The 23,750-nt window shown below is 42.9% G+C and overlaps 1 pseudogene; it reads right to left on the reverse strand.

Moving 5' to 3' along the window:
• Window positions 1-276: 276 nt before the first annotated feature.
• On the reverse strand, window positions 277-23,593 carry LOC115310768 (annotated as a pseudogene).
• Between the last annotated feature and the right edge of the window lie 157 nt (window positions 23,594-23,750).

A 23,750-nucleotide genomic window follows, 5' to 3' on the forward strand; every position in this document is an offset into this window, starting at 1 on the left:
GTTGCCTCCAATGACGGTGTCGCCGTTCCCAGATAGTGGTGACCATGACGGTGCCAGGAAGGTAGACAGCAACTGTAACGATATGACGAAAAACTTAGGCATCCTACTCGGATGGAAGCTGTCGGGCCCACTGGCGATGTTGAACGATTCCGCCGCTTGTCTACCCAGTGGCGCTGAGCTCGCGGAGGTGGCTGATGGTGACTGGTTGGGGCCAAGCAGGGGCAGAACCGTAGGATACACGTGCTGAAGACCGATCCACAAAGAATAGGCCGGCGATTACGGGTGCAGTTTAGTTGTATCTGTAGATGTCGCTGATGTGATGTTGCCTCTGATGATGGTGTCGCCGTTCCCAGATAGTGGTGACCATGACGGTGCCAGGAAGGTAGACAGCAACTGTAACGATATGACGAAAAACTTAGGCGTCCTGCTCGGATGGAAACTGTCGGGCCCACTTTTGCACCGATGCGCTTGGGTTCTTTTTTGCTGTGTGTTTAGCTTGTACCTTGCCCTCCGGCTTGGCAAACACGCGCAGCTTGACAGTTGTTTGTTGTATGCCTAACAGTTAACTTTTTGTGGGAACCAGTTGGCGACGAAGCGGAGTGGCATGATTTCGGTTTCGATCGAACAGACGTCTCCGCTCGCGCGACGAAGCACGTGCAACTGCAAGCTGCCGAAGTTGCCCTAAAGTGCACGCGAACATGATTGCACAACAGAGGCACCAGCCGTGACGCTTGCAATTCATTTCTTTACGTTTGCTTACTTTTGAATCACGTGCAACTGCAAGCTGCCGAAGTTGCCCTCACGTGCATGCGAACATGATTGCACGACAGATGTACCAGCCGTGACGCTTGCAATTCATTTCTTTACGTTAGCTTACCTTTAAAGCACGTGCAACTGCAAGCTGCCGAAGTTGCCCTCACGTGCATGCGAACATGATTGCGCGACAGAAGCACCAGCCGTGACGCTTGCAATTCATTTCTTTACGTTTGCTTACTTTTGAAGCACGTGCAACTGCAAGCTGCCGTAGTTGCCCTCAAGTGCATGCGAACATGATTGCACGACAGATGTACCAGCCGTGACGCTTGCAATAGACCGATCTCACCAAACGTTGCACGCATGCGTGACGCCGCCATAACTGTAGTTCATAGGATGCAGATGCGAGTTCACGAGACAGCTCATGTCGCCTCGTGCTCTGCTCGCCTAGAGATCCAGCGGGGTTGTCGCGCGTGCAGAAAGACTACAGCTTCCACGATGCATGGCGGCAGCGGTGGCGTACTCAAACTAGCTGGTAAGATCGGTCTATTCATTTACGTTTGCTTACTTTTGACGAAAATCTAACACGTGGGGAACCAGTAAAACGGTGGCAAACGGTTGTTCAGAATTTCTCGGCAACGCCTACAGCACTGAACACTTGTGGGATGTCTCAAAGTCTCTTTGGAGACACTGAAAGTGGACGTTCATTACTTGCCGAAGGCAAAGCGAGGCTTACAGCAGCTTTGCAGAAATTTCCAAAAAGCAAAAATAAAAGCACCCGCTAGTTTTAATGTACCTTTTTCTTGTGTACAATTTCGGATTGCACTGCAGTAACGTGTTTCATTAGTCGGAGAGTGCTTCAATTTATTATATTATATAACTAGTCAACCTAATGCTGTGATATTTACTAACTAAGCCGGTCATTTTCAGATAAATTTCAATATGTGCAGTTTGGTTCTTATTTATCTATAGCGGGTACATATATCATTTAACTGAAGCGTTCGAAAATGCGTCATGTCACTGGCACTTCAGTTACATGTTGGAAGACTCCCAGGTTGCCTAACTTGACCATAGATTGTTTACTGCGGTGAGCAAGGTGCCCTTAATTTGTCCAGCGCTTAAAACGAATATTTGGTTTTATTTTTCTAAGAACATCTGCTTTAAAAGCCACTTTTGCTGATCCAAAACACTGTTTTGGCTGCTCCAAAAGTCACATTTACTGCTATAAAACACTGTTCGGGCTGCTCCAAAGGCCAGTTCTGCTGCTCCAAAACACTGTTTTGGCTGCTTCGAAAGGTGCTCCAAAACGACTTATGCCAATCACATCACTGAAGCAACAAAAAAATGCGAAAGGGACCGAATATTCGATGGAGTTAAAGACTACCAACGTACCAACTCGCCCAGTTATTCTTTGTCAAAGAATAATTGCCAATGGTAATAAATAAATAAATGCCAACTTTTAATTGGGTACAAATTTGTAATTGATGCAATATGGCCCTACCCTGCTCTGGTGCTTTGATGATATCAGGTAATGTGTAAATGTATAGAATAGTTCATAGCAACCATTTATGTCCGACCTATTATATTGAATATTTTCTCTAAAAGCTCGGAGTTGTATAAAAAAAAAAGTGCTCATCATAAATTAAGCCGCACCACTGAATGTGTAATAGCGTGTGACTTGTATTTATGTTCTCAGCTAAAGAAAAGGATGCATTCAAAAAGGGACAATCATTTTGTTTCCTCTGTGTTAGAGCTTCTTTCAGGTAAAGGCAAAACGTGAGTGTCTACGTCTAAAAGAGTGGAATTGACATTTCCCGCAGGGATGCAGGCCTGACTCAGTTTGGCCAGCAGGTTGCAACCTATGGGAACCTGCAGGGAGGTGCATCACAAGAGTAAAAGTGACGTCCGCGGACTGATCTCTATTATGGTTGGTTGGATGGTGCATTGAGCAGCCAGGTATGAAGCCACCGGAAGTAAGCGGCCTGTCTCGATAGCGAGCGCTTGAACTAATGTGGCGATGCAGACGAGTTGGTTATGCATGTTGAAAGTAGTGAAAGCGCACAATAAAGACGAATACGAAGACGGAGAGGAAAACAGGACGAGCGCTGACTATCAACTGAATTTTTTATTGGAAAAAATAGAAACAGCAAAATAAAACCAGGAAAAGCCACAAATACTACAAATGTGACCAGATAAGTGTATCAGTCAGCCCTCACTTTTCCTTCACGAAAAGGAAGTGGACTTCATTGACACGTGTGGTGGCCGAGTCATTGATGACTAGTCACATTTGTAGTATTTGTGGCTTTTTGCTGGTTTTATTTTGCTGTTTCTATTTTTTCCAATAAAAAATTCAGTTGATAGTCAGCGCTCGTCCTGTTTGCCTCTCCGTCTTCGTATTCGTCTTTATTGTGCGCTTTCAATACTTTCAGCGAGCGCTTGACAGGATTTTCAACTCTCCCGAATGCTGGTTCGAAGAGCGTTCAGGGCGCTGGGTTTTTTCTTGTCATCCCACGAGAGCCTGGTTTGTGCGGAGTAACAGTGCATGCGAACACGAGAAGTCTCCTGGGAAGCCATTCGATGTGAAAATTGTGAGATTCTATTTTATCAAAACGTGCGTATGTCCGACGTTCAGATGTCTTATTTTTGGGATTTCATCCAGAACTAATCTCTGTGGCTCACTGGCACATGCGGAGAAGTGCACTGAACAAAGCAAATCCATCGCAATGGTGACTTTGCGAGCGCTTTGAAAGATCTGAATGGCATAAACGACTTTATTTTTGCGAGTTCAATATTCCATACATTTTATTAAGTGTTAGTGTTGGGAATATTTTGCAGGTACAAAATTTCGCAATCAGGAATAATGTTCAGTGCATTGGTACTCCTGGGGTTACTTTTTTGCATGACCAATTTTAAGCCATTTGGATAAACTCGCGAAAACTAAGCCTTCGCAAAAATTATGTCGCTTACTGTAGTACAATGAATCTTGAAACCAATATCGAATACCGTATTATACGAAACTTCTCAAATACAATGTTAATATTAGCACACTCTTGAAAATGGCCCTTCTCAAATGTTTTTGTTGTGGCCTTCATCAATCCATAAGTGCTTAAAATGTAGCAACTGCAACCTTGAATCTAGAAAAGGCTATTGTTTGTGATACATTTTCTTTATGGTGCCTAAGATTTGAGGTAATAATTGTGCCCCGCAATGAACACTATTACCTGTACTATAGCCCTGGGCATACGAAAAAGGCACACCACCAATGTCTGACACATTAGGCTTTCAGAAATGCTATTGTCCTATTTTCCTCACCCTTGTGTCAGGATGAAGTTATTACTATCTTGCCTTCCTCACATAGTGGTCCTTTGAGCGAGTTATGTGATGTTATATCATAGGGTAATTTTCTCTTCTCTTTTTACGCAGAATGTAATGGTGCGCCATCATTACAAAGGAGAGTGTACAGTGAGGCAGTCTCGGAAACTTGAATAAAGTGATAAGTAGGATTTTAATTTCTGTCTTATCAATTGCGTGAAGAACACTGATCATAAAGTTTGCATGCTACACATACATACTTCCAGTTGAAAAATGCAATGCACCTTTTCTTTATGACTTTTCTCACACAGTGTCAGAAGACTCTGGTACGTCATTTCTGCGAAGGATGTTTTGAAATAGAGCTGCCAACGACTTCCTTGTAACTTTCACGTACATAGCCGCAAATCAAAATGGCGACTCTCCTAGTCAGTGTTGGAAAACGGCAGTACATCATTTTCACGAGCGAAGATTTGGAAATGATTCAATTGTCATTTTAACGTCTATGCTGGCAACTTAAAAAGGCAGTGCCTCTTTTTTTTACAACTTTTCCCACGTAATTTTATAACATGATTGTACGTTATTTCGACGAGAAATGTTTGGAAATGCAGCTGCCAAGACTTTCCTCGTAAATTTCCTGACTCATTTTTAGGAGTGCATCTCCCGACCGTGGCGCCTCTGCATTATCATCAATTAAGTTGTCAACGGCGTTTCTTAACATTTCTCGAGAATGGAGCTATATGTCATGAAATTTCACAAGTTGGAATCCAGCCGTTCAAGGAAACACCTTTGAAAAGTCAGCTTTTTAAATGCAGGCGCCGATATTTTCTGGCAAATTTTAGAGCGTTCTTTTCATTCAGAACGCCCGACAAACACGGCCTCCCAGATAACTTGCACCATACTTAAAGACATCGGAGTGCTCTGCAGGAGTGAAATCAACTGTCTTGAGAAAGTGCACAAATATTTTTAATGCGCCTGGTTATTAAATAACTAAGATTAATCAGCTAACCTTTCAAATATTCGTTTAAAGACAAGATGTCAATTGTAAAGTTGCAGGGCGCATTGAGAAACACCTAATTAAAGTGTTTTAAACATAACACGCTTTCGTGCTTTTTCCGGCCTTCAGAGAACGCACATTCGCGGCACTCCGCGCGCCGTGATTGGGAAAACAAATTGTCACGCGGTTTTTTTTTTTTTTTTTTTTTTTTGTATTTCGCGGGCGTTTTTTGAAGGCTAGGAAAAGGGAGCGTGCAATGTGTACCTTGTTGAAAATAGTTTAATTGGGTGTTTCTTAGTGCGCTCTACAACTTTACAATTTACACCTCGGCTTTTAAACGAAGATTTCAAAAGTTAGCTTGTAATTCTTAATTAAATAACTAGGCGCACTAAAACAATTTCGTGCACTTTCGCAAGAGACTTGCTAACAGCGTAAAGTTGGTTTCACTCCCGCAGAACGCCCGTTCTTTTCTTTTTTTTTTGTTTTGTTTTTTGTAAAGTTGGTGCAAGTTATCTGGGACAATGTAGTGGTAGTGTACATATAGTACACTGAAAGCATACATGTAGTGTACTAAATGTACACTTACATTATGCTAAATGTACACTGAGGTGCACTTATGGTATACTACATATGTACTTGGGGTGTACTAAAACTATACTATTTCGTTTCATAAAAGTGTGAAACTAGTACGATTTTAGTACATACCCTAAGTTCACTATTAGTGTACATTTAGTATACTGATTTTGAACGACTTCTCACGAAGGGTAGGAAGGCGCTCTGCCTTGTAACCCAAAATGTGTTGCATGTCAGTAACCTTTGAACCTTTTATGGGGTATTCCGAATTCCCTTCATTGATTTGTCAATTAAAAATTCCCTAATATTACCCTTTTTGGTGGGGTCACAGCTGACACCCTTTTTGTAGTTGCAGTTTCAGTTGTGGTTGATGTCCCGGTCAATGCAGCAACCGCAGTCTCAGCAGTGGCCGGCATCACAGTTCTAGTCATGGCTGGCGTCCTTGGCCACACTGATGGGTCGGCAACCAGCGAGTTTAGAGCCGATCAGGCTGGGTCCAACCCTGCTTCATAAAATTCTGCTGCCTCCTGAAAATCCAAATAATAAAAAAGGAGCAGTGTCTCCTGTTGTGCCCTTCTGGCACCGTTGACAACCTATAAGACCATGTTATTATCAAAGCATAATAGAATGAAAGTAGCGAGAATAGAGAGTGAAAAAACTTGAAACGACACTCAAATGCCACAAAATATAAAGCTCAGCCAGGAAAATTTTCTGTTGGCTGCCGGCACTGCTGTGCAAATGCAGGTGAAGAGAAACCAAGTCAAGGTAGAAACATGTATGTTTAAACATTTTTCCTAGCATTTTAAAAATGTTTAGTGCGCTTACCCCAAAGCAACCCCTTAACTGGGGAGTGTGCACCTAGCTGCACTTCTAAAGGGGCGCCGCACACTTCACTTTCCTCGGATCGATAAACCATGCCCCCAAATGCATGTCAACATTTTGGCTGAGGATGTGGGTGTTGTCAGTTGTAGAACACAACACAAAACATGCTTAGTTTGATTAGCATCTGCCAGATTGCAAATAGTTTTATTGTTTTGGCTGAAAATATTTCCCTTCTCTGGTTCTTAAATATCAGTGCTTGGAAATGCCACTAAACTTCGATGAATGCGGTAGTTGCAGCATTGCTTGAGAGAAGGAACGACTATAACTAAGACAAAAGCACACCCTGGCCGAGAGTAAAGCACGGTTCGAAGCAAAAAGTGTTTGCCTTTTCTGTTTTACTTTTATATGAACTAGTTATCACAATTCAGCCAATCGCAAGTGTCCTTTTCGATAGCAGTCGATGAGGCATTTTCTGTTATGGAGGGGTAGCTTGAAATTCGAGGACCGAGCCCCTTTCGTCCCTTCAATTTCGCCTCGCCAGGATTATGAACTGTCTTTCTTCAGCGGAAAGTTCAGCTAAGGAAGTGGCGTGTTCCGATCTTAAATCACATTTTTAACAGGAAAATATGCGTTGCATGAGCAAGATTTTGTTTTGATTTTTTAAGATGATTTTGTTTTGTCTCACCTTAGCAAAGACTTTTGTTGGCCACACATGCTAAAACCGCGAGCTAATTGTTTTGTATGACGCGTCGGAGATTGTACGAGTGCTCGTGCAGCCCAACCGCCAGTCAGGGCTACTATCTCGCATAGCACAACCTTGGCAGTTAGTCTACGCTAAAGTGAGATGAAGTATAGGGCCTATAGGAGTTATCACTGAGAACATATGATCTCAGAAACCACGTTAGTGCAGCTTTGAGAGGTTAAAAGCCAACACCCACGGTGCACCTCCTGTCGGAAAGAAGATCCCATCCCAATGTTTTTCTCATTCTCTTCCAAAGCAGCGGATCTGGAAGCTAACTTCCGTTGAATGGAGGAATGGTTTTCCTTCTCCTTCGGGTGGAAAGCAGAAATCGAGGGTCGGTTTCCTTCTTTGTCGTTTTATGTCAAAATTTAACTACAAAGTCCGACCGAAAACCAGAGAGGACGAAACAAGCCTAGGAATTGAATAACAGGACAGCCATTTCAACAGCGTAATTACAAGCTAAATATAAACGCGCATCATTGATTGTCTTTAAACACCTTTTATCTCAACCATCCCGCGATCCTATGTATTATGTGATGTCATGCAGCAGCAACGGGTTTACCCCTTTCTATTTGCGAAATTCAATGTGTAGTATTACATCTACACTTAAAACAAATTTTACAAATATTAGGGCATCCTACGATCAACCAAGAATTATAAGCATGTAGGGCGGCAAAGGTAGCGGGATCGGCGATAAATCGAGTGGCAAAAAATGGTACCTGCCCGTATGTGCCTGATATGTTCGTCAAAGGTGTATTGTAGTGACGCACTATATCGTGCCAAATGGAAAAGAACAGCTCCGCCTGTGTGAGAAGTCAGAACGACATTTCTGAATATTCCGATGACAGACTCCGACGCAGACGAAGAAGTTCCAGCGGCTGCCATGTTTGCTTTCGCTAAGGGCATATGACGTCACCGTTCAAAAGGGCGCAATAAGCCACGTTGCTGCATACAGTAAAATTCTATAAAATCTTTCTGAAATCTGTCCGTGCCGAGAGTTAAGCATACACAGACAGAAATAAGGACAAAAAGTAACTGATCGGATAAATGAATCACACGACACGCAGACGAAATCTGTTGGGACAAGAGCACCCTCGTGAAGCAACCGCGTTGCACCATTTCTTGTCTGCAGAAAACATGGCTCTCGTAGCTCCTTCATCGGCTGCATCTGCATTCCCCATCGAAATTTTCAAAAATCTTGTTCTACTTCTTGCGGACACAGAGTCAGGCTTTGAAGTTTGTCACAAGAGCATGCACCTCTAAAATATACCTTTGACGTAAATGTGAGGCAAGTATGAGCATGGTACCGATTTTTTCCAGCTCGACTTACCGGAGACCCCGCGTGATCAGCACAAAGGCTTCTACTTGAGGTTCACGACAAAATATCACTTTAATGTGCCTGGAGTAAGTAATTAGTAGAAAAGCTAAATAAAAAACTTGCCTGCTTTTTCTACATATGCACAAAGTGCCATTTGCAGCTGCACATTGAGCAGCTGGCACTGAATCAAAGCTTCTGTTTTCTTGTGCAGCTTCAGCAATACTTATGCATGCTTCTTCTGTGGCACGAATCCTTCACTGCCACACTGGATTTTTTTTTTCAGGAGTTCCACCCCATAGTGAAAAGTCGTTCAAAATCAGTATACTGAATCTATACTAATAGTGAACTTAGGGTATGTACTGAAATCGTACTAGTTTCACATACACCCCAAGTACATATGTAGTATATCATAAGTGTACCTCGAGTATACTTGTAGCGTACTATAAGTGCAAGTTTAGTACACTACATGTGTGCTTTTAGTTTACTAAATGTACACTACGAGTATATATATGCGGAGTGTCCCAGATAACTTGCACCAAACTTAAAAAAAACAAAAAAAACGGTGCGTTCTGCGGGAGTGAAACCAGCTGTACGTGTTAGAAAGTCTCTTGCGAAAGTGCACGAAATGGTTTTAGTGCGCCTATTTATTTAATTAAGACTAACAAGCTAACTTTTGAAATCTTCGTTTAAAAGCCGAGGTGTGAAATGGAAAGTTGTAGAGCGCATTAAGGAACACCCAATTAAACCATTTTCAACAAGGTGCACTTTGCATGCTCCTTTTTACTAGCCTTCAAAAAAACGCCCGCGAAATACAAAAAATACAGCGTGACAACTCGCTTCCCCAATCACGGCGTGCGAGCGCGCCGCGAATGTGCGTTCTTTGAAGGCCGGAAAAAAGCACGAAAACGTATTATGTTTCAAACACTTTAATTGGGTGTTTCTCACTGCGCCCTGCAACTTTACAATTGACATCTTGGCCCTTAAAATAATATTTGAAAGGTTAGCTCATTAATCTTAGTTATTTGCATAACCAGGCGCATTAAAAAAATCTGTGCACTTTCTCAAGACGCTTGCTAACGACAGTTGATTTCACTCCTGCAGAGCCTTCCGGTGTTTTTTTAAGCATGGTGCAAGTTATCTGGGACGCCGTGTATGTCGGGCGTTCTGAATGAAAAAAACGGTCTTAAATTGGCCAGAAAAATCGACGTCTGCATTTAAAAAGCTGACTTTTCAAAGGTGTTTCTTTGAACGGCTGTATTTCAACCTGTGAAATTTCATGTCATATAGCTCCATTCTCGTGAAATGTTAAGAAGCGCCGTTGACAACTCAATTGATGATGATAATGCAGAGGCGCCACCATCGGGGAATGCACTCTTAAAGATGAGTCAGGAAATTAACGAGGAAATCTTTGGCAGCTCTATTCCTCGTGAGAATGACGCACCGGCGTCTTCTGAAACTGTGTGAGAAAAGCCATGAAGAGGTGCATTGCATTTTTCAGCTGAAAGTATGTATGTGTAGCATACAAACACTATGGCCAGTGTTCTTCGCGTAATTGATAAAACAGAAATTGCAATCCTACTTTTCACTTTATTCAAGTTTCCGAGCCTGCCTCACTGTACACTCTCCTTTGTGATGATGGTATGCCATTACATCCTGCGTAAAAAGAGAAGAGAAAATTACCCTATGCCACTCTATAATAGAACATCACGCAATTCGCTCAAAGGACCACTATGTGAGGAAGGCAAGATAGTAACAACTTCATCCTGACATGTCAGACATTGGTGGTGTGCCTTCTTTGCATGCCCAGTGCTATGGTACAGGTAATAGTGTTCATTGCAGGGCACAACATTTATTACCTCAAATCTTAGGCACCATAAAGAAAAGAAAAAGAAAAGATTCAAGGTTGCAGCTTCTACAATTTAAGCACATGGATTGATGAAGGCCACAACGAAAACATTTGAGAATGGCCAATTTCAGGGCTGTGTGTGCTAATAATAAAATTGTATATTAGAAGTTTAGTATAATACGGTATTCGATATTGGTTTTAAGATTAATTGTACAAGTGTAAACGACCTCATTTTCGCGAAGGCTTAGTTTTTGCGAGTTTATCGAAATTGCTCAAAATTGGTTATGCAAAAAAGTAACCCCATGGATACGAATGCATTGAACATTACTCCTGATTGCAAAATTTTGTACCTGGAAAGTATTCTCAACCATAACACTTCATAAAATGAATGAAATATTGAGCTCGCGCAAACAAAGTCGTTTATGCCATTCAAACCTTTCAAAGCGCTCGCAGAGTCACCATTGCGATAAATTTGCTTTGTTCAGTGCGCTTTTCCGCATGTGCCAGTGCGCTGCAGAAATTAGTTCTGGATGAAATCCCAAAGTTCGAACCAGCACTCGGGAGAGTTGAAAAGCCTGTCAAGCGCTCGCTATCGGGACAGGCCGCTTACTTTCGGTGGCTTCATCCCTGTCCGCTCGATGCATCATCCAGCCACCCATGATAGAGATCAGTGGGCGGACGTCACTTTTACTCTTGTGATGCAGGTCCCTGCAGGTTCCCATAGGTTGCAACCTGCTAGCCCAACTGAGTCATGCCTGCAGCCCTGCGGGGAATGTCAATTACACTTTTTTAGATGTAGACACCCACATTTTGCGTGTACCTGAACGAAGCTCTAACACAGAGCAAACAAAATGATTGGCCTTTTTTAATGCCTCCTTTTGTTTTGCTGAGAACACACATACAAGTCATACGCTATTACACATTCAGTGGTGCGGCTTAATTTATGAGAAGCACTTTTTTTATATAACTTCGAGCTTTCAAAGAAAAGATTCAATATAAGGGTCGGACATAGATGGTTGCTATGAACTATCCTATATATTTACACATTATCTGATATCATAAAAAAACTAGAACAGGGTAGGGGTGTACTGCATCAATTAGAGATGTCTAACCAATTAAAAGTTGGAATTTATTTAATTTATTAGTATTGGCTATTATTCTTCGACAAAGAATAACTGGGCGAGTTGGTACGTTGGTAGTCTTTTAACTCCATCGAATATTCAGGTCCTTTTAACATTTGTTCATGCTTTTGCTTTTTCTAACTGCTCTGCCTTTTGTAGCGGCTTTCGCCGCCACTAAAAAACGTGACATCCAAACTCACTTTATTCACAACACACAATCGGAAACTTGGAAAGCGTGCCGCTTCGGCATACGCAAAGAGATCGTCCGTCTCTACGGCACAGGCATCAGCATGGGCAAGAAATCATGCTGCTCGCTCTCGTAACGTTTTTCTCGCTCCCGCTTTATGGAACAAATCGTTGGCGAGAGACTGTTGGAACCACACGTCAGAACTAGCATGACCTGTGATTGCTTGAGCTGCCGTTAGACTGTACTTGAACGCTCCGCAAAAGCGTCGTCGGGCGACCGTCGTAGGGACGGCGCCCAGGACAAGCCCTCGGCTGGCGCTCGGTTCCGCCGCACGCGAATCGTTCTACCTCTGCGGAGAGAGCCATGAATTTTGAAAATACGCTCTTCTCAAATAACGAAATAAAACGAGGTAGAGCATAGTGAGAGTCAAGCATAGCTAAGCAAGCACACGCTACAAGACAAAGTTTGAAACAGCGGCGCACTTCGGCAGAAACAAAAGCAACTTCCTCACCTTCGCTTGCACCAGTTGGCCATGACTGTCCGCCACTTGCGACGCTGCGTCTCACAGCTGTCAGTAATCGCTTGCTATTATTGAACACGGTACTCTTAAGTAAGCTATCTAAAATATCCGCTAAAACGGCTAAAACGTAAAAAGGGGTGCGATGCTCGAACCTTCCGGAACTCCAACGGTGGCCGAACGGAAGCTCATTGCAGTAGCGATGGTCTTGCGCAGTTTTCAAAAGTGTCTTCTTTTTGTTTTTTTATTTTTTTGAAGACAAAACTAAGCAAATCAATATATTAATAATAATAATGTAACTTTATTATATTCGTAAAAAATTAACAAACATTTAGTCTATCTTAGGTTTTCTCTAAACTTTCGGGTTTTTTTTTTCAGTGTAAAACCGAAACTATCTCAAGCAATTTCTCCCTTGTCGCCAAGGCTATTTTGATTCATCAGCGCATGCTTGCACCGCTGGGATTTCAACTTTTCTGGAAGGATCGGCTCTCGCGGCACATAAATAATGAGGGCAACCTCGTGTTTTGAAACAATGAGCGTGCCTGTCTTTTTTCACGAGGGAAAGACACGTTCAATTTACGTCGATTTTTTACAGTGTGCAACTCTCGATCGACGGTGTTGTTCGTTGTTGCAATTGTCAATCTCTTTTCACGTAAATTGAGGTGTCTTCAAGTTTTGCAAGATAAATCTACACCATGAAACACTTTCGGTGAAAGCTTAAGGTTGTTACATGAAGGCGCCGATTTCTCCAGCCAATTTCAGAGCGAGCTTTCATTCATAACACCCCTCGCTTACACGGTTCAGAAGTTGATTTGCGCTGCATGCGACTATGCAAGGTGGAGCATCTTATGTCCCCATTATTAGCCGTGGTTTCTTTTTCCTCCGGTCCTTTTGCTGGCTGTGGATGCAGATATCTCAAACAGCGTATAGTGCGCTGAGACCTGCATTACAAAAACACTGGATAATCCTGCAAACGTAATTTGTCTACTAGCCTATGAGGCAGCACGCAAGTGGCGGTGCACTTTGAAGACAAAGTCATGTGCATGCTTTCGCATTAGCAGCATCACACACTTGGTGCAATTACCCTCGATCGTCTAGCTTCCGAATAGTGCTAACAGTTTTTTACAGTAAACTTTCATTCTTCAATAAAGGTAACAAATACAGTTCAGGGAAAACAAAAGCTATCTTCGCAATAAAAGTAGACTTTTTAATTGATTAATATATAGAAATGTCTAGCTAAAATAATTATTGACAAGTCAGATAACGCTACGTTCCGTGGCGTACAATGGAGCTAATTTTTCTGTTTGTGCTTTTTTTAGGCGTAAGTCCATGTTGCATTTGCGACGTAAGTATGCTATGACAGTGCCGGTCGCTTCCCCGGGGAACTTTTGGACCACGTTGTCTGCAGTGAAATGAGAAATGAAGCATCCCTTTGTCACATTATGTCAGCTATACCCGGTGATATTTTTTAATCAACTGGTTTCAGGAAAATTGGGGGCTCTCTGTCATGTTGATGCACTCTTCATGTGTGTCGTGCGACTCGGCGGACATTACATGGGTGAATAACCGTGGCAGCATTTTTTTTTAAGTAATTAAAATTCGTATATTTACTTTTTTTAAAATTGCTGTTTTAGAGGCAGTCGTTATTAGAGCCTAACACAATCAAAACTATTCACGAAACAGTAAGGGGCTTTCAGATATTTATTTATCAAATTTCGCACTTTTTTCCCTCGATTTAAGAACCACTCGCGGCAGGGGCGGGCAAAGTGGAGAGTGACTTAGCGGTTTTGACATGGCATATCGGTGATGGAATGTTTGTTTGTGTTAGCGAGAACTTCTCATACTGAAGTTCTATGCATTATTTAATTTTCTAGAGAAGTTACAACCCTCAGAAAGTAATGTCGCATTCAGCATAAACGAAGTTGCACACTTTTGACAGCGTGCCTTTGGTGGATGCTCCAGCATCATACTTCCAACAGTTCGACTGAAGGGAATACGTAAGAATAGCATCCTGCGCTCTGTCCAGCGCGCTGTTTTTAATCAGGCGACGAAAGGCAGAGTTTTAGCTATGAATAACCCAAAACTCTCCACCTTTTCGCAAATTGTTTCAGTTGGGCTAGAGTTTATTCAAGCCCCTTTAAAATTGAAAATTCAACATGGTCAATTACACTGTCAATTAAAAAAGCTAATTAGACAACGTACTGTGACGTTTATTTACTGATCTAATGTCCGCCGCGCCCCACAAATATTCAGTGAAAACGGCATCGGCCTATCTATCGCGGTTTTAGTGTGTTGATGTTAAAAATCGCACTATATATATATATATATATACAAGATTATTATAATTTGAGTACACCGACTGCAACCACTGAAAGTAGACCTTTAGTATACTTAAGTGCACTTTCTGTATACTGATTTCGAGCTACTTTTTACCGCGGGCACTACGATTCTACTACATGTACTAGTTTTGTACGGACGAGTATACTTTCAGTGCACCGCCATTTTTACTGGAAGTATACTTCAAGTACACTTAAAGTATACAATCAGCACAAAGACCGCACTGAAAGTATACTTTTAGTATACTTCTGTACACTTCGAGTGTACTGATCTTGAACGACTTTTCGCTAAGGGATGCCTGTTGACGCTTTGCATGTTGCTGTGTCTCTTTCTTCTTTTGTGCACAAAAACCGATACCAGGAAATGCAAGAAAATTAGTGTAGTTTTTCTTAAATACCTTAATCATGGTATAAATAAACTCTGAGACCCATACAAACGCTGACAAATACATTCTTGCTCGCCTGAGAGCACTTGGCTGCCATCGTGCAAGGAATGGGCCGTTTTCCGGTTCGTCCAACGATGTCTTGAATCGCTTCTGCAGTTTCTGCAATTGATGTTTCATAAAATAAACCAGTGTGTCGAACCGAAAAAAATACGGGTTCGGTTACGGTTCAGGTTCAGGTAAATTTATTTTGTTCCCGTTCAGTTCCGGTTCGATTAATTCGATCCGCGAACCGGTTCGGGGCGCTGAACCGATTCGCGAACCGGTTCGGCAATATAAATGACAAATTGCAGCATCAAAATAAATTACAAATAAAACATCTGAAATCAGCACATACGAAACGGGATACATCGTAGTGCAAGGCTCGGGGATTTCTACCAGGAATGGTTTCTTTATTTGCACTCAAATGTTACCTCACCGACGTTTACGCATTCGGACTTCATCTAATTGGGTCCGACGCAGTAGCTGTAAAATCCGCGACCTCCTTACAAACCCACTTACAAGTAGAACTCGCTAACTATCCCGCCACCTCGGCGTGTAAGCAATTGAAAGAACAGTGGGGAGAAAATACAGCTTTCTTTATTTGAACTAGCCTTCGGTAACTCAAATTAGACCCTTAAACAAGCAACAGAAGCTCGGCAGATCCTTTGTCAAATTCGAAAGTGCGCGCAGCTTCGCTTCTCCGCGAGCGACTAGGGTTTGTATCCCTGTTGTTTTTTTTTCCCCCGCATTTATCGAGTTTCCGGTACGAAAAAATACGGCATGTAAATCTTGACACTTCATAGCTCGATATAGTCTGACCCGTGGTTGGGGCAGCGAAGAGCAGATATAATTCATGAATGCTCATTTCAACTGTAAATAAAGTTTCTTTCTCTCCCTCAAACGTTATCAAACTCCACAGCCTTTTCTTTTCTTATTCCGATGGAAGCAAGCTTCAAGAACTCGCGCGTTCTAGAAACGTGTTATGAAATGAGCACACAGCAGCATTTAGGATTTACGATATTGTAAAAAAATAAAATCCCGTGACGCGATTTTTTTTTTTTTTTTTTGCACAGCTTTCCAATTTTCTTTTTTCCGTGCAAGCCGCGACCAGCGCAATACTGGTTCCTATGTCAAGATTCATGGATGCAGCGTTTGTCAAGATTCATGGATGCAGCGTTTATATTCCTAAGACTGAGTGGAGAAGAAAAATATGTAAGCAAGGCGTGTGTCACTTGACGGCACTTAAAGAACAAATGGGATTGATAGCACATTCATTGTCAACAGCGCGTGGCCGAACCGTTTTGACATGAGCCGGTAACCGTTAATTTTTTTCCGGTTCAGTTCCGGTTCGGGTTCATCGCGATAACAATATAACGGTTCGGGTTCGGGTTCAGTTCCGGAAAAAATACCGGTTCGGTTCCGGTTTTCGGTTCGGTTCGGTTCCGGTTCGACACCCTGAAATAAACCAATCAAAAGAGACCCTCAAGCATTTCTATCACGGTTCTACATTATCTTTTTCTGTCAGGTTACCTCTCAGAATGCTGAGATATTCACTGAGAAAGGAGCTCAACAGTTTTTACCTGCATCGCTCATCGGCCCCGAATCAGGTCGTACTATCTTTGACCTTAGGTGCGAGCGAAGTCAGCGAAGTCAAAGCTTAAAAGAACACTGACACCACCCAAACACCTTTTTTTTTTTTTTGCCAGCCGATTTATGGTGGTGTCGCAAGTAATATTTTGATACAGAGTCACGTATATTTTTAATAAAGCCAGAAAACGCAACTGCGGAAAACCTAAACCGAAACATGCGCACGGAGGTCGGAGAAGTATTAGTTCCGAGAGCGAACACAAGCGTCGCTGCGGTCGCCGCGCCCTGATTGGGTAAGGTGTACCGTAATGTCAGGGGGAGGACTCCGCTCCGCGATCTCGCACCGGCTCGCTTCCCATGCACCGGTTTCCTGGTTTGGCGTTGTGTGCCGCAAGCTCTTCGAGGAGCTGGACCAGACTTGTGCACGTTACTGAAAAATTGTAAGGAATTACATTTACAATTACTCAAGGCTAAATTGTAATTTTTTACAATTACAATTACCCTCTCATAAAAGTAAGTGACCGTTACTCCCAAAAGTAATCCGTTACTTTCGTGGAGTTACTGTCAACAATATTTTCCTCAATTAAGAAACAAAAGGAAGAAGGTTATTCAAGTCCTTGTTGTTGCCACCTGTCCCATTTATTGACCTTGAGTAAGCAACAGCTGACTCTTGAAAGTCTCGTCAGACATATATTGCGTGATTTCTTACTGAAGATGTCGACAGCTACGCTGAGCACCGTTTGAACTGAGTCACTGGATGGGAGTGCCATATTGTGCCTCACGAATATTTAATTCTCAGCATTTAGCTTTTTCAGCGAAGTAATGGAAGTACTATTTAGCTCGAAGATAGGGCAAAGCTTCATTGTTGCAGCTGTTTCCTAATATTCGAGAGTTTTAGTAGAGTTGGTAACCGTAAGGTGATAATAAAATAATATTAAAGGTTTGGCTTGATATTCTTCTTCCTTTGATTCTGAACAGGTCGAGCCTCGGTTGAGGCGCGTTGGTGAATAAGAAAACGTTTTTAATATATAAATATGAGTCAGAAAAAAAAATCAGAACGTCGGTTGAAATAAGGAAATGCAAATGCACGTTTGCCGTGTGTACCTTTCTTGATGCCGTTCAAAAACGCAGGGAGCACGAACCGATTGCAGTTTACTCCGGTGTTCTCCAGATAGACGTCCGCTGACGCCACGGGCAGCGAAGAGCAGAGAACTGAGCCACACTATGGCTCCCAACTCATGAGTTTCACTCTCTCCTCAAGCCCAGAATCCCAAGCCTACCTCAGCCACCATTATGTTTTATTTGTAAAGATCTCTTATCTTTTATTTGAAAAATACGTCGTGCTGAAATACAAACAGCGGAAAAAAAAAGGAAGACAATTATTATTTTCGGAGTGATCGCAAAAAGCTGACTCACAAAAAGGGTGGCTGAGATGCGGATAACCTGGCTGAAATTCACAAATAAAATGGGCCAACCCTAGAAATTGGACCACAAAAAAGTAGCTTTCAAAACAGGTTCAAATAATCTGAAAGAAGCAGAAAAAAAATACATCCTGTTTTCTAAGAGAACATAAGTTTGCAGCAACGAACGAGGATGCTTGTGGCAATAACTCCTTCACATATTATCACATCCCTTTTAGTGGATTTTAGGGCAGACGGAGCGTTGTCTCGTGTTGTGACATTATGAAAATGGCCGTATTTACTATAACCGAGAAGGACATTGTTAATTCTTGTCTGTGCACTTACCCCCTAGAGTTTCTCGAAGAGGCGTACAATCACTTGGTGTCCACCTCTCCCCGCCTTCGATCGCAAAGAAAAAAAAAACAAAGACACTAAAAAAAGCGGATATAACTTCCCCCCCCCCCTTTTTTTGTAGAAATGCTTATTTGGATTTTATGACAGTTGTTAGGGTCTAAAAAGAAAATAGATTCAGGGGCTTGGTGTTGCAAAAAAAGGCTTTGCAGAACTGAAGAGTGCCAAGCCTCCCTTTGCGCTGGTCAATGTGCGTGACAGTGTCACTGCGCTCAACTTTACCAAAATAAAAACGACCTTTTCTTTATAAGGGGGGGGGGGGGGGCTGGTCTTGAAAAAAAAAATGTAACGGATTACAAGGAATCCGGTACGTAAAAAATGTAAGGGAATTACTTTAAAATTACTCTAGAAAAGATGTAATTATTTCGTTACTAAATTACCGATAAATGTAAGGGATTACAAGTAATTTCGTTACTTGTAACGGATTACGTACAAGTCTGAGCTGGACTTCGTTTACCCGGTGTACAAGACGTTGAGTTAAGCCGATATTGACGTGCTTCCGTACATTTTATAAGCCTGCTTGTCCCTTTTACCTTTAAAATTGCATTACAAATCCCGAATTCATCGGCGGACGCAATTCCGCCGATGAACCTCCCCGTTCGTCCACACGACACAAGGCAATTTTACGAAGGATTGGTGAAGCGGTGGCGGAAACGTTTCAGACGCTGGAATTTTGTTCCTTGCATGTTCATGATTTAGGATGATATTACATCCCGCTTTCAAGGCATTTGAAGTGGCATTTATATCAAGGGCCTTCGGGTGGTCGGCAAATCAGCTCGCGACCCCAACTCTGCGATGCCACTCTGCATGCGCTGGTTCGCAGATGTTTTAAAGGCCCTGCGTCAGATGATCCTTGAAGTGCTCGCGGAACAGGGTTGTTTTACATAAATGTAGCTTCTTCGTGAATTAATTATATAGTTTATACACGTATGCAGGCATATTTCGTAGAAGATGCACAATTAATGGAAGTTAGTTTGTATGGTAGCAGCAAAAACGGCCGAATCGCCCCCAGCTGCCTGTATGATATGTATTGAACTGCCCAAAATATGCACAGCAATAGTGCCGTAATTTGAAATGTTTATACTTTTTTCTGACATTCCTTATTCCAGCCTTGTGTGTTCGGAAAATACACAGTTTAGTTTGAATTGTCATTTCCAATTAAAAAAGACACTGCTGCAGGTCCCCAAAAGCTTCCTCAGCCTCCAAACTCCCTACAGCTGGACTCTATAACAACAGAGGATAAGAGGAGTAAAAGCAAGCATTCAAACGGCTGTCCAGTGGCAGGTGCAGCACTAGTAGCAGAAAATGTGGAACCTGTGAAGGGCGACAGTCTGCGTGAGAAAAGCTTCTGGTATTTTAGCTTCAGGACAAATCGATTTAAGTAAAATCTGAATTTTAGGGCTTTAGGGACTAATAACGAACTAGACAACTTCGCTTACATTTGTTATACATTACTTGAGGGTTGATATAAACAAGTTCACAGATACCACCCCTGTAGTTCATTCAAATACTATTCGAATCCAGCAAAGGTCAAATGCGAGCAATGTATATAATAAATATTCCGTGTTTTTTTTACTTTGCCCCTGCACTCGGCGATCTTGTTTAAAAACAGAGATACAAAAAAAATAGTATACTTAACCTGCCAATTCATTCAGACCATCAGCAGCATGTATTGTGCGAAATGTAAATCTATAGTGAAGCTCCTGGAATTGTGGCCGTATTTCTTCATTTTCATATACCAGCTGCGATTCATGCGTTGCCTGCCCTGTCAACCCTGCTTCAAATGTTGGTTGAAGTTTCGCCTGTAGCTACAGGCTGTACCTAAATAAAGGCACATATAAAAATTTACACTTCCTACGAAAAACACGCCAAAACAAATTAAATAGAAACGAGCGCGCCGACAGCTAGCGTCGTCACTGCCTCCAAAGGGCGACCGGGGCGAGCCGGGAAAAGTTCTCTCCTCGCCGTGACGTCACTCCGGTTCGCCCTAAGGCGGCGCCATGCGAACTTGTCGGGGCTAATAGCTGACAAAGTGAGTGGCAGACGTCACGTGGCTAAACCTATACAGAGCGCATTTTTCCCCCTCCGTTTTTTTTTTTTTTTTTTTTTTTTTTTGTCGCGCGCCGCAGACGAAATTTGTTGCGGGAATTGTTTGCCGTGCGATTCCTTTGCAGTTCTGTTTGTTCCGCTCGCTGTTCTACACTTAGATGAGTTGTTTTGTACATTAAAGAGTTGGAAATGAGTAGTGATTGCCCGTGGTGAATTCCCGTGATTGGCTGCGAAAACAATACCCCCACGATGTTGCGTGAAGAGCTGGCTCACAAGTTCTGCATCCGAAAGTGGCATTGGAAAAATATATTTGACTCCAACCAAAAATTTAACTCGGACCCAACGTTTCAGAACCAATTCGGTTTCTTCTTCAGGGGCGATTGATCTCATGCGTGGGAGCAGCCTCGTCTTTGGTGGTACGAATATCTTCTAATAGCGCTTCCGCCTTGCCATCCAGTCTTTTTCTAATCACGTGTCGTAGTCCACTCACATAAACAGATGGTAAGGTACCCATAGATCTGTTGATATTTCCTGGTGCATTTTGAATCTGCCATGATTCAAGGTGATGCCTTTTCGGAGATTGGTTTCAACATCAAGAACGGACACGTTCACAAAGTTTATCAGATGGTCAAAGGTGTCAAAGTGTCGACCGAGAACGCAAGAGCACTGCGTTCTCGGTCGAATTTGCGTACATCGTTCTTGTGCTGGCGTAACATTTTCATAAAGTTCTTTGTTTCGCCGATATAAGATCTGGGACATTGTAAGCAGGGGATCCCGTAAACAATTCCTGGTGCTTTTTTCTTCGGGAGGCGATCTTTTGGTCTTGGCATGAATCGTCCAAGAGTGGATACCGGTTTGTGAGCCACGTGAATGCCTTGTTTTGCGAGCACCCGTGATAGTGCTTCGCTAGTACTTTGAACGTAGGGAACACTGATGCGCGTGATGGGGCGATGCGGCGCAGCTCCCTTTGGTTGTGGGTTTTGGCGAGCGTGAACCGTACGTTTGGTGACTTGCCGGATGAAACTTGTAGGGTAGGCGTTCTTTCTCAGATCAGCGATCACACCCTGCTCCTCGGTTTTTCTGTCAGTTTTTGAAGAACAGATAACAGCCGCCCTGGACATGAGAGTTGCAACGACTGATGCCTTGTGACTCGTTGGATGGTTTGACTTAAAATTAAGGTAGCGTCCGGTGTGAGTGGGCTTTTTGTATACCGAAAGCTTCATCTCCTTTCCTTGCCTCTTCACGAGTACATCAAAAAATGGTAAAGTGTTGTCTTTTTCCCGTTCCACGGTGAACTGGATGTCGGGCTCGATGGAGTTGAGGTGAGCCAGGAACTTATCAACTTCTGATGTTTTCAATGTACAAAACCAGTCGTACACATAACGCAGGAACACCTCAGGTCTTTTTGGTAAAGGACTGTAGCGCTCTTTGTTCGATGTTTTCCATTGTCAAATTTGCAGTGGTGACAGATATGGATGCACCCATCGTAGTTCCGCTGGTTTGTTTGTAAAAGCTGAGTCTGTACAAGTTTCCGAAAGGTAAACGGGATCGGGACGAATGACTGGCTGCAATTTCAGTAGAACATTTACGGGTGCTACCCTATTTATATGCTTCTTGCATTTTGTGGAAACTGGCTATATTGCGTCGCAGGTGTGAAAAAAAGAAAATCCCGTACCATTTAGTTCAACGACGTTTCGTCCACCTTTGTTGTTGTTTTTTTCAGTGATAATTGTAAAGAAGTAATACAAATATCGCAAATTGTGTGACAAAAAAAAAAAAAACGGTACTCCTACACCTAGGATCGAACCTGGATCCGCTGTGTGTGACGCAAACATCTGTCCACTGAGCTACAGGGAGAACTCTTCGTAGTGATGCAGCCCGTCGACTGCAGGACGAAAAGGTTGCCGCTGATTTCCCTCCAGCAAAGGCACTCCGAGCTTGAAATCGGGCAGCACCACGTATTGCCCACATTCCCTCTTAGTAAAGAAATCGTACGCGTGCAAATTGAACTCGAAGTACGCACTTCGTGCTTGACGTCTGCGCGTTCAAAGTCTTTAGCAACGAGAAGGGGGTGACAGCTCGGCGACGTCTTCGTGCAAATCGGCTTAGTGGTCGGGCGTGTCGTACGGGATGAGTACCGACTCTTTTGATCGGTCCAACATTTCTCTTTCATGGGAAGTCAGAATTCGCCGGTACCAGAAACGACAGTTCTAAAGTAGAGAACCCCGTCGTCCGCTGCCATCGCCGTCCAGCCCGCGAGTCCCACAATACGCGAAACGACCCCATGTTGAAAAATAAAGTAAACGCACTGAATGCTTCCGGTTTTCTGTGCCATTTTTTGTAATCAATGTGTTTGCAGCTTTTTAGAAGCCACGAAAATGGGGTTCATATTTTTTTTCCCTATTTTTAATATTGAGTGTGTGCCTTCAATGACCCACAACTTTGATTGAGTTTGGTGCTTGTGTCTTAACCTTAGAAAACGGCCCATCACCACGGAAAAGAAAGTGAGCGCGACTCAAACCGGCGAGTTCTCGATCGGCACTTCTCGGGCGGAAAGAAACCGAGTTTCGAGCCGCAAATTCTGTTCTGAGTAGTTGGGCTCTCATAAAGCATAAATACCCTCTCATAAATACCCTGTCTTAAATAAATGTCATAAAGCATGAAAACACTCTCAGTGTCCCTTTAGAACGCGAGCCCATTGCTCTCTGTATTTTTGCCTTCCAAGCGCGCTTGCGCAGTTCATGCAGTGCTTCAGGCTGCGTGCCCGCGCCTGCTGCTTCAGCTTCGCTCGCACTTATAAAGCAAAATATAGCATCGCCCCCCAAGTCATCGTGACGGCCGCAATATTAGCAAAACCAAGACGGGTGATACCGACGGTCTCGTCGGTATTGCTTGTCGCATGAACGGACCGTAGCCCCGTTCAATCGAAGCATCAAGCCATTTAGGGCGCAAAATGATCAACTGGTGACTTGCGAAGAAAATAATGTTAACTAAAGGGTTTTACATACCTGCCATGGGGATGCTCTGAGCATGGTAGTAGCCTCCTTTGGTGGACGAGTATCCGCTACGAAACACCTCGTAGAGAAAATCCGGGTTGAAGCCCTCACGGTGCAGTGGGCAACGTTGTTTTTTTTTTTTTTGTATCTTGTCGGCACAACCGCCGTCGTATTGCCTATCTTATATTTTACCAACGAAAACATCACCCAAAGCTAGACAGTTCAGCATTCAAAAATAAATTTTAAGCCTGCGAGACACGTGCTTTTGCGGCTTTGCTCGCTTCCTTCCCTCCCCAAACCTGTTTTTCCCGCTCCCTTTCAGGGTTCGGGATGGCCAATCTCCGTACGTTTATTCTTTTGC

Source organism: Ixodes scapularis, unplaced genomic scaffold (genome assembly GCF_016920785.2).
Source record: "Ixodes scapularis isolate PalLabHiFi unplaced genomic scaffold, ASM1692078v2 PGA_scaffold1__304_contigs__length_218370807, whole genome shotgun sequence".
Lineage (NCBI taxonomy): Eukaryota > Metazoa > Arthropoda > Arachnida > Ixodida > Ixodidae > Ixodes > Ixodes scapularis.